Raw genomic sequence first — 12,054 nt, forward strand, 5'->3', positions numbered from 1 at the left:
GAGATAAGGAGGGCAATCAGAATCTATGAACTTCGCATAGCAGGGAGGGGAAAGGCAAATCTTAAAGGTTTTTTCAGTTATATCTAACAAAGATTAAAGAAAGAATAGGTCCATTAAATACAGAGATAGTTCAGATATTGGATTATGACGAAGAGGTGAGTAGAATTTTTTCTTTAAATATTTTAGGGAGTTGGGCAACAAATTAATAATACACTTAGGGTGTACTACACGAACAGCAGGAGTATAAGAAACATAATAAACGATTTAAATGCTCTTGTATCACAGAAAAAAAGATATTATTGCACTAACCGAAACGTGGTTGATTGTAGAGAATAGAGAACTATTTGCTGAATATCAAATAAATGGATTTAAACTATTTCACACATATACAGATATTAGACGAGGAGGGTGAGAAGCCATATATGTTAGGGAAAATTTGAAATGTAGTCTCAAAGTGGGAATCAAAGCAGAGCCACACAGAAACTAATTGGCTACAATTAAACTAAAAAGCAAATAATCTAATAATAGTAGTTCTATACAGGCCAACGAACTTAGACAGGATGGAAGCAAAGCACCTATGGAATGAAATATCTAGAGCATCTAGGTCTAACATTATTTTTGTCATGGATGAGTTTAATTTTAGTGGACTAAATTGGTTTAACAGAGCAGGGAATAATGAAGCAGAAGATTTTTTAGAATTAATTGACGATTGCTTTCTTACGCAACACATTAAGGTTCCAACGCGGAAAAATAATATTTTAGATTTGGTGTTAACTAACAGAGAAACACAAATTAATGATATCGAAATTGGGAGTGAGCTAGGGAATAGTGATCACAAAGAAATCAGATTTAGCAGAGAATGGAATAGATCTGTAGGAGAAAATTATGTTAAAGCGCCAGTATTTCGAAAAGCTGATTTTAATAGCATAAGAATTTTTGGGGGGCAAATAGATTGGAAAGTCTTGGGCATGGAGGGGGGGGGCCGGTCTTGGAATGAGACGTGAACCCAGCGATAGGTGACGTAAAAAGGAACTTCGATGTGGATTCAAAATATAACATATTTAAAAATATTCTAAGCAAAGCACAGGAACGTAGTATACCATATAAATTGAATAGAACGAACACGTGAGAGATCCACAAATGGATAACAAAAAGATCTGAAGAACCGTAGAGGTAAAAACAGAGTGTGGTACAAAAGGTTTAGGAGTGGGAAAGTTTGTTTAGAACAGGAATTCGTACAACTGGTTAGAAATGTTAAAAATGAGATAAGAAGGGCAAAAAGAAATTATGAAGTTCGCTTAGCAGGGCAAGCAAAGACAAATCCTAAAGGGTTTTTTAGTTATATCGAACAAGGATTATTGAAAGGATAGGTCCATTTATAACTGAGACAGGTCAGATAACGGATAAGGACGAAGAGATGAGTAGCATTTTTAATCAATATTTTATCGATGTATTTACCAAAGAGGAACTTAACAATATGCCTTCAGGGGCCATGTCACCCGAAAATCCGATGAAAAATGGAATATTTACGAAAAATTACGAAAAATACTACAACGTTCTGGCAACACTGTGGTCCAAACCGTTTAATGATATCTTGAAAAATAACGTAATTAGAGTCAAATTTCCCGCTGCAACTTTCGTGAATCTGGTCCTCGCGCCGTGAGTACGCCGCGGGGTATTGTATCTTACGTTGTAGATGTCTTATTTTTCGTAATAGCGTTGAAAATAACATGTTATGCATAAAATGAATATAAACTAACCATATGGCAACACAACATATGGTCTGACACGAGGGTGGTGCAGTCAGTGACTGCGTGTCTCTCATGGAGAGAGGATGTATGCTGACGCGCTCACACAATATCTCCCAGAACATGCTATTTTTGGATTTTTAGCTATTTGTACTGCAATATGACTTACCAAACGAACAAGAGAGAAGCATTGACAGCTAGATGCATGCGAGCTCTCCATACGAGCTGGCCGCAATGCGTAAATCACCACTCACGAGTGACCGCAGGTAGAGAAACTTTGAGAGCGCGCTACGCAACTCCAACTTTTAAAACTAGATAAAATTTCACAGCCTTTATTTATTATTCTATTTACATGAAACTTGCACATTATATGTAGAAAATACGCCTCTATAAACGCATGTCATTATTCTTATCTACGTAGATTTATTGATTTTATAAATAATGATACACCTCATTTTGTTGCATACGTTTTTGGGAAACTTTTATAAAATCTGTATTATTGCACTAAATACATCTGGGATAATAATGTGACATGCAAATCTTTATTATATAGTAAGGTCATAGCTGAGTGTCGTATAAATGATTTTGGTTCACAATTGTGGGCTGTGAAATTTTTTGAACATGGTTGAAAAATTCGTCTTTTTTTTTGTTTTTTTTTTCCGTCTCTATTTAGGCTGAGATGCTGAAACTTGGCCTAGGTGCAGCACCTTTCACATGTATCAGGATAATAAATTATGAATACCCTACAACAATTTTTTAAATCCGGGTGATATGGCCCCTTCAGCCGAACAAGTCTATGAAGGTGGGGGACGAGAATAGGTTGACTAGTTTAGCAGTTACCAGGGAGGATGTAATTAAACAAAAAGTAAAACTCACACCAAGCACATCCCCAGGACCGGATGAAGTGTTTGTCAGGGTGCTTAAAGAATGCAAAGGAAATTTCCGGGCCACTGTCTACCATATGTGTGCAGTCTCCGTGGTGTAGTGGTAAGACACTCGCCTGGCGTTCCGCGAGCGCTATGTCATGGGTTCGTATCCTGGCCGGGGAGGATTTACTGGGCGCAATTCCTTAACTGTAGCCTCTGTTTAACGCAACAGTAAAATGTGTACTTGGATGAAAAAACGATTCTTCGCGGCAGGGGATCGTATTCCAGGGACCATAGGATTAAGGACTTGCCCGAAACGCTACGCGTACTAGTGGCTGTACAAGAATGTAACAACTCTTGTATATATCTCAAAAAAAAAAAAAAAAAAAAAAAAAAAAAAAAAAAAAAAAAAAAAAAAAATATTTAATAAATCAATAGAGTCAAACAGAGTGCCAGAGTCATGGAAGGTTGCTAATGTGGTACTAATTTTTAAGAAAGGAGATAGATCACTTGCGTCAAACTATCGGCCAATTAGCCTAACGTCTATTGTGGAAAGTTACTTAAATCGATTATTGCAAACACAGTTCGTCTTCATGATCTCGTGGTATCTGCTGGATCTCATGGTATCGTTCCTTTTTTACTTGGTGGGGTTGTATTTGTAAGCCGAAGCAGTAAAAAATCATTTGCCCAGTTTAAAATCCAGTGTTTGTATTATGATTCTTTATATTTTTTTTTTATTTTGGGATATTTTAATATATATCATTATTTAAACATATTAGGTTATCTTGTATTCTACAAATGGAATATAGTTGTTAAAACTTCTCTGACTGAGTTTTATAATCAGAGATATAGTTTTTGCATCTTTGCGATTGCCATCTTTATGGTTTCCATGCCCAATGTGCTAATAATTCTGTGTTGACAAAGGGTCCCAACTTATCCATCCAAGAAAGTTAAAAAATGTTAAACTTTGTGAACCCATCATTTCTATTTTTAATGTGTAGCATTTATATGAATAACAGAGATCATAGGTAGGAAATAATGAAATGTCAAATTTATTAACAAATTTATTAAAAAATAATTGGGTTTTCCAAAATTATACAACGAATTTTTAAAATAACAGATTATATACAATATATGACACTAAAATAAGAATAACATGCTTGGTCAGGAATGTCATCCAAATATGCTAGCTCTACATGGACATGCAGGACTTACAGTACCAGCAAATCACCAGTCACTAAACGGAACACGTTCTCCAAATGAACTTTTCTCAAGATAAATCTGACTGAAGAATGTTTGCTAAGTGAGGAGTTGAGGTTGTTCGCGCTCATTGATTGAGAAGTGGTCATGCCGATGATTGACTAGTTCCTTCCTGATGAAAATGTATTTCAGTGATTTTTCGTTACATGGATCTTTCTTGGTGACAAAATATTCCACATGTCGGTTGGCTGAAGGTTGCTGGGGAGACTTATCTGGTACAGGAATCCGGCGTTGAATGCCATAGTATAAAGTGGAGAAGGGAGGCTTGAACAGCAGATCATCATTCCCCGAAGAAGACGGCATACATGGGCCAAGTGAAAACATCTCAGGGAAACACTTCTCAGGAATTAATTGGCTGTCTTCCTCTTGTACGGGGCAGAAGTGTGGCGTTGGACAGAGATCTTCAAAGAACTGCAGGACATCAATCCCTGTAGGAGATCTATCACTATTGCTTGTTGAACACTGGGCAGGTATTACCTGTCTATTGTCCTCGTGTACAGGAGAGATGAATGGGGGTGCACAGATATCTTCAATGAACTGCATGTTATCAATTCGAACAGGAGACTTTACACTTTGGCCAGTAGAACATCTGGTAGGAATTTCTTGTATGTCATCCTCGTACAATGTAAAGATAGGTGGCGAGGTACAGAGATCTTCCAGAAACTGTATGCAGTCAAACCTTGTAGGAGACCTTACACTCTGACCAGTTAAACACTTTGCAGGAATTGCCTGTTCGTATTCCTCGTGCAAAGGAGACATTGGAGGGGGTACATAGAAGGTTTGCCGGAGCTGCATGTCATCACATGATTTGAAGTATTTCTCTCTGTCGTCTTCGTGCAAAGGAGACATTGGAGGCGGAACATGAAGGTCTTCCAGGAATTGTCGGCAATCACCTGAAGGTAGCCAACTGCGATGAGATGGAGAAACCTTGGCATGATTTTCTTGTCTGTCCACTTCGTGCAAAGGAGACATTGCAAACGGAACATAGAGGTCTTCCAGGAATTGTAGGTTTTCACATGAAGTAGGCCAAACACGATACAATGGTAAAACCTTGACAGGATTTTCCTGTCTTTCGTTCACTTGCAAAGGAGACATTGGAGGCAGTACATAGACGTCTTGCAGGAACTGTAGGTCATCACGTGAAGTTGGATAAGCACGATGGGATGGTGAAATCTTGGAAGGTTTTTCCTGTCTCTCCTCCTCCTGCAAAGGTGACATTGGAGGCCTTACATAAATGTCTTGCAGAAACTGCATGCCATCTTGTGAAGTTGGACAAGCACGATGGGATGGTGAAATTTTGGCAGGTTTTTCCTGTCTGTCCTCCACGTGCAAAGGAGACATTTGTGGCGGTACATAAATGTCTTGCAGGAACTGTAGGTCATCACGTGAAGTTACACAAGCACGATGGGATGGTGAAATCTTGGCAGGTTTTTCCTGTCTGTCCTTCTCGTGCAAAGGCGACATTGGTGGCGATACATAAATGTCTTGCAGGAACTGTAGGTCATCACCTGAAAGTATCCAACCTCGATGGGATGGTGAAATCTTGGCAGGTTTTTCCTCTCTGTCCACCTCGTGCAGAGGAGACATTGGAGGCGGTACATAAATGTCTTGCAGGAACTGTACGTCATCTCGTGAAATTGGACAAGCACGATGGAATGGTGAAATCTTGTCAGGTTTGTCCTGTCTGTCCTCCTCGTCCACAGGAGACATTGGAGGCGATACATCGATACATTGGAGGTCTTGCAGGAACTGTAGGCCATCACCTGAAGGTATCCAACCACGATGGGATGGTAAAATCTTAGCAGGTTTTTCTTGTCTCTCCTCCACGTGCAAAGGAGACATTGGTGGCTGTACATATATGTCTTGCAGGAACTGTAGGTCATCACGTGAAGTTGGACAAGCACGTTGGGATCGTGAAATCTTGACAGGTTTTTCCTGTCTGCTCTCCTCGTGCAAAGGAGACATTGGTGGCGGTACATAAATGTCTCGCAGGAGCTGTAGGTCATCACTTGAAGGTGGACAAGCACGTTGGGATGGTGAAATCTTGGCAGGTTTTTCCTGTCTCTCCTCTTCATGCAAAGGAGACATTGGTGGCGGTACATATATGTCTTGCAGGAACTGTACGTCATCTCGAGAAATTGGACAAGCACGATGGGATGGTGAAATCTTGGCAGGTTTGTCCTGTCTGTCCTCGTGCAATGGAGACATTGGAGGCGGTACATAAATGTCTTGCAGGAACTGTACGTCGTCTCGAGAAATTGGATAAGCACGATGGGATGGTGAAATCTTGGCAGGTTTGTCCTGTCTCTCCTCCTCGTGCAAAGGAGACATTGGTGGCGATACATAGAGGTCTTGCAGGAACTGTAGGCCATCACCTGAAGGTATCCAACCACGATGGGATGGTGAAACCTTGGCAGGTTTTTCCTCTCTCTCTTCGTGCAAAGGAGACATTGGCGGCTGTACATAGAGGTCTTTCAGGAACTGTAGATCATCACTTTGGGATGGTGAAATCTTGGCAGTTTTTTCATGTCTGTCCTCCTCGTGCAAAGGAGACATTGGAGGCGGTACAGAAATGTCTTGCAGGAACTGTAGGTAATCACGTGAAATTGGACAAGCACGATGGGATGGTGAAATCTTGGCAGGTTTGTCCTGTCTGTTCTCCCTGTGCAAAGGAGACATTGGTGGCGATACATAGAGGTCTTGCAGGAACTGTAGGCCATCACCTGAAGGTATCCAACCACGATGGGATGGTAAAATCTTGGCAGGTTTTTCCTGTCTCTCCTGCACGTGCAAAGGAGACATTGGTGGCTGTACATATATGTCTTGCAGGAACTGTAGGTAATCACGTGAAGTTGGACAAGCACGTTGGGATGATGAAATCTTGACAGGTTTTTCCTGTCTGCTCTCCTCGTGCAAAGGAGACATTGGTGGCGGTACATAAATGTCTCGCAGGAGCTGTAGGTCATCACTTGAAGGTGGACAAGCACGTTGGGATGGTGAAATCTTGGCAGGTTTTTCCTGTCTCTCCTCCTCATGCAAAGGAGACATTGGTGGCGGTACATATATGTCTTGCAGGAACTGTACGTCATCTCGAGAAATTGGACAAGCACGATGGGATGGTGAAATCTTAGCAGGTTTGTCCTGTCTGTCCTCGTGCAATGGAGACATTGGAGGCGGTACATAAATGTCTTGCAGGAACTGTACGTCGTCTCGAGAAATTGGATAAGCACGATGGGATGGTGAAATCTTGGCAGGTTTGTCCTGTCTCTCCTCCTCGTGCAAAGGAGACATTGGTGGCGATACATAGAGGTCTTGCAGGAACTGTAGGCCATCACCTGAAGGTATCCAACCACGATGGGATGGTGAAACCTTGGCAGGTTTTTCCTCTCTCTCTTCGTGCAAAGGAGACATTGGCGGCTGTACATAGAGGTCTTTCAGGAACTGTAGATCATCACTTTGGGATGGTGAAATCTTGGCAGTTTTTTCATGTCTGTCCTCCTCGTGCAAAGGAGACATTGGAGGCGGTACAGAAATGTCTTGCAGGAACTGTAGGTAATCACGTGAAATTGGACAAGCACGATGGGATGGTGAAATCTTGGCAGGTTTGTCCTGTCTGTTCTCCCTGTGCAAAGGAGACATTGGTGGCGATACATAGAGGTCTTGCAGGAACTGTAGGCCATCACCTGAAGGTATCCAACCACGATGGGATGGTAAAATCTTGGCAGGTTTTTCCTGTCTCTCCTCCACGTGCAAAGGAGACATTGGTGGCTGTACATATATGTCTTGCAGGAACTGTAGGTAATCACGTGAAGTTGGACAAGCACGTTGGGATGGTGAAATCTTGACAGGTTTTTCCTGTCTGCTCTCCTCGTGCAAAGGAGACATTGGTGGCGGTACATAAATGTCTCGCAGGAGCTGTAGGTCATCACTTGAAGGTGGACAAGCACGTTGGGATGGTGAAATCTTGGCAGGTTTTTCCTGTCTCTCCTCCTCATGCAAAGGAGACATTGGTGGCGGTACATATATGTCTTGCAGGAACTGTACGTCATCTCGAGAAATTGGACAAGCACGATGGGATGGTGAAATCTTGGCAGGTTTGTCCTGTCTGTCCTCGTGCAATGGAGACATTGGAGGCGGTACATAAATGTCTTGCAGGAACTGTACGTCGTCTCGAGAAATTGGATAAGCACGATGGGATGGTGAAATCTTGGCAGGTTTGTCCTGTCTCTCCTCCTCGTGCAAAGGAGACATTGGTGGCGATACATAGAGGTCTTGCAGGAACTGTAGGCCATCACCTGAAGGTATCCAACCACGATGGGATGGTGAAACCTTGGCAGGTTTTTCCTCTCTCTCTTCGTGCAAAGGAGACATTGGCGGCTGTACATAGAGGTCTTTCAGGAACTGTAGATCATCACTTTGGGATGGTGAAATCTTGGCAGTTTTTTCATGTCTGTCCTTCTCGTGCAAAGGAGACATTGGAGGCGGTACAGAAATGTCTTGCAGGAACTGTAGGTAATCACGTGAAGTTGGGCAAGCATGATGGGATGGTGAAATCTTGGCAGGTTCTTCCTGTCTGCTCTCCTCGTGCAAAGGTGACATTGGTGGCGGTACAAAAATGTCTTGCAGGAGCTGTAGGTCATCACTTGAAGGTGGCCAACCTCGATGTGATTCAGAAACCTTGGCAGTATTTTCCTGTCTGTCCTCTTTGGGCAAAGAAGACATTGGAGACGGGACATAAATGTCTTGCAGGAACTGTAGGTCATTTCTTGAAGTTGGACAAGCACGATGGGATGGTGAAATCATGGCAGGTTTTTCCTGTCTGTTCTCCTCGTGCAAAGGAGACATTGGAGGATGTACATAAATGTCTTGCAGGAACTGTAAGTCATCTCTTAAAGTTGGAGAAGCACAATTGGATTTTGAAATCTTGACAGGTTTGTCCTGTCTGTCCTCATCGTGCAAAGGAGACATTGGAGGCGATACATAAATGTCTTGCAGGAGTTCTAGGTCATCACTTGAAGGTGGAAAACCCCGATGTGATTCAGAAATCTTTGCAGGATTGTCCTGTCTGCCAACCTCGTGCAAAGGAGACATTGGAGGCGGTACATAAATGTCTTGCAGGAACTGTTGGTAATCACGTGAAGTTGGACAAGCACGATGGGATGGTGAAATCTTGGCTGGTTTTCCCTGTCTGTCCTCCTCTTGCAAAGGAGACATTGGAGGCGGAACATAAATGTCTTGCAGGAACTGTAGGTCATCTCTTGAAGTTGGACAAGCACGATGGGATTTTGAAATCTTGGCAGGTTTGTCCTGTCTCTCCTCCTCGTGCAAAGGAGATATTGGAGGCGATACATAGAGGTCTTGCAGGAACTGTAGGCCATCACCTGAAGGTATCCAACCACGATGGGATGGTGAAACCTTGGCAGGTTTTTCCTGTCTCTCCTTCTCGTGCAAAGGAGACATTGGCGGCGGTACATAGAGGTCTTTCAGGAGCTGTAGGTCATCGCTTTGGGATGGTGAAATCTTGGCAGTTTTTTCCTGTCTGTCCTCCTCGTGCAAAGGAGACATTGGAGGCGGTACAGAAATGTCTTGCAGGAACTGTACGTCATCTCGAGAAATTGGACAAGCACGATGGGATGGTGAAATCTTGGCAGGTTTGTCCTGTCTGTACTCCTCGTGCAAAGGAGACATTGGTGGCTGTACATATATGTCTTGCAGGTCCTGTAGGTCATCACTTGAAGGTGGCCAACCTGGATGTGATTCAGAAACCTTGGCAGGATTTTCCTGTCTGTCCTCTTTGGCCAAAGGAGACATTGGAGGCGGTACATAAATGTCTTGCAGGAACTGTAGGCCATCACCTGAAGGTATCTGACCACGATGGGATGGTAAAATCTTGGCAGGTTTTTCTTGTCTCTCCTTAACGTGCAAAGGAGACATTGGTGGCTGTAAATTTATGTCTTGCAGGAACTGTAGGTAATCACGTGAAGTTGGACAAGCACGTTGGGATGGTGAAATCTTGGCAGGTTTCTCCGGTCTCTCCTTCTCGTGCAAAGGAGACATTGGAGGCGGAACATAAATATCTTGCAGGAACTGTAGGTCATCTCTTGAAGTTGGACAAGCACGATGGGATTTTGAAATCTTGGCAGGTTTGTCCTGTGTCTCCTCCTCGTGCAAAGGAGATATTGGAGGCGATACATAGAGATCTTGCAGGAACTGTAGGTCATCTCTTGAAGTTAGACAAGCACGATGGGATTTTGAAATCTTGGCATGTTTGTCCTGTCTGTCCTTCTCGTGCAAAGGAGACATTGGAGGCGGTACAGAAATGTCTTGCAGGAACTGTAGGTAATCACGTGAAGTTGGGCAAGCATGATGGGATGGGGAAATCTTGGCAGGATTGTCCTGTCTGTCTTCCTCGGGCAAAGGAGACATTGGAGGTGGTATATAGAGGTCTTGCAGGAACTGTACGTCATCATTCCCTGAATTTAACTGAACATGCTGGCTTTGCTGTGGCAACATATCATTTGAAGGATATAGGAGCACGGAGGCTAGCGGGGAAGTGTGCCTCTTTTGTAAATTTTTTACATTTGTAAAGTTCATGAGGCGATCAACAGCTTTCCGTCCCTTCCGTTCCAAGCTCTCGTAACACATCTCGACATCGCCCTCATTCACAGATGAGATAAGAGGTCGGTTATACAGCCCCTGCTGCAACAACATATTGTTCACTGAAGAAGGAACATACAGGCTTTGAACGGGTATCATATTAAATGAAGAAGACGGTGTTTTAAAGTTCATGAGACGATCTAGTGCACTCCTTCCAATCCGTTCAAGCTTCTCGTACGTCAGAATGCAACGTTCGTTATCTTTCCAATTCAGATTCTTCTCGTGACAAATGTCGACATCTCTTAAAGCGTCGAGTTTGGAGTGGGAGAAGTTGAACCTCATCTTCCGTTCCTTGTGAACACGCGACTTGTTTGCAGCGCCACAACCTCGAATAATTGAACCGCTGTTGTGCTTCACTTTAGCTTCCATCCTTACGAGACTCAGACAGGAGACTGGATGGTGGGCATCGAGCTGGGATCATTTTATACAGAGACTTACCACCTCACCAGAAGGAATCCACTGTCACCTCACTCTGAAGCTAGATTCATAAGAATATACAAATGACGATAACTGTAGAAGGCCTATTGTCCCAAACAAGGCAGCTCCTATTTATATTCACTCAATATCTTTCATATATATGCCTAACCTATGCTTGAAAGTATCAAGGGATCCTACTTTTATTATGTTACGCGGTAATTGGTTCCACAAATCAGCAATCCTGTTACCGAACCAGTATTTACCAAAATCTTAATTAATCGAAACTAATCCACTTTATAACTATTGTTTCGTGTTCTGTTTAGTGTTGATGCTTTTAGTACCCTTTTAATATCCCCTATGTTATATATATTTATTCACTTGTACACCTCTATCATGTCACCCCTTAATTCTTTCCCTTTCTAGAGAATATAATTATAGCTTAGGAACATAAGAATAAAGCCAACAGCAGAAAGCCTATTGGCCCATACGAGGCAGCTCCTATTTATAACCAATCTCTTTTGGTATATACATTCATTCACTTGTACACCTCTATAATGTCACCCCATTATTACCCGCCTTTCTAAAGAATATAATTAAAGCTTAAGAACATAAGAATAAATGCAACTGCAGAAAGCCTATTGGCCCATACGAGGCAGCTCCTATTTATAACCAACCTATCTAGAACGATAGGATGGTGAAATGCAGAAATGTAGGTAACTGCAGAATGCACCTCCGCAACGTTACGCGATTATGTCTTGCAGGAACTTGGCCCCAGTGTACTTGGAGATCAGGTCATCACCTGATAGTATCCAACCTCGATAAGATGGTGAAATCCTGGCAGGTTTTTCCTGTCTGTCCTCCTCGTGCAAAGGAGACATGGGAGGCGGTACATAAATATCTTGCAGGAACTGTACGTCATCTATCATGTTCAAAGCAGTCGGCCTCCCATTTCATCCAGCAAGCACACTGGGGCCAATAGGAGTAGCAATTCCAGTGCCAAAGTTACCACCGAGAAGGGTCTAAAAGCCACTAGGCCCCAAACCTGCACAACATTAAATAGTGCTCCCACTGAACTGGACGCTCTCTGGCCAATGCTCAAAACTTTG

Source organism: Procambarus clarkii, chromosome 30, assembly GCF_040958095.1.
Source record: "Procambarus clarkii isolate CNS0578487 chromosome 30, FALCON_Pclarkii_2.0, whole genome shotgun sequence".
Classification (NCBI taxonomy): domain Eukaryota; kingdom Metazoa; phylum Arthropoda; class Malacostraca; order Decapoda; family Cambaridae; genus Procambarus; species Procambarus clarkii.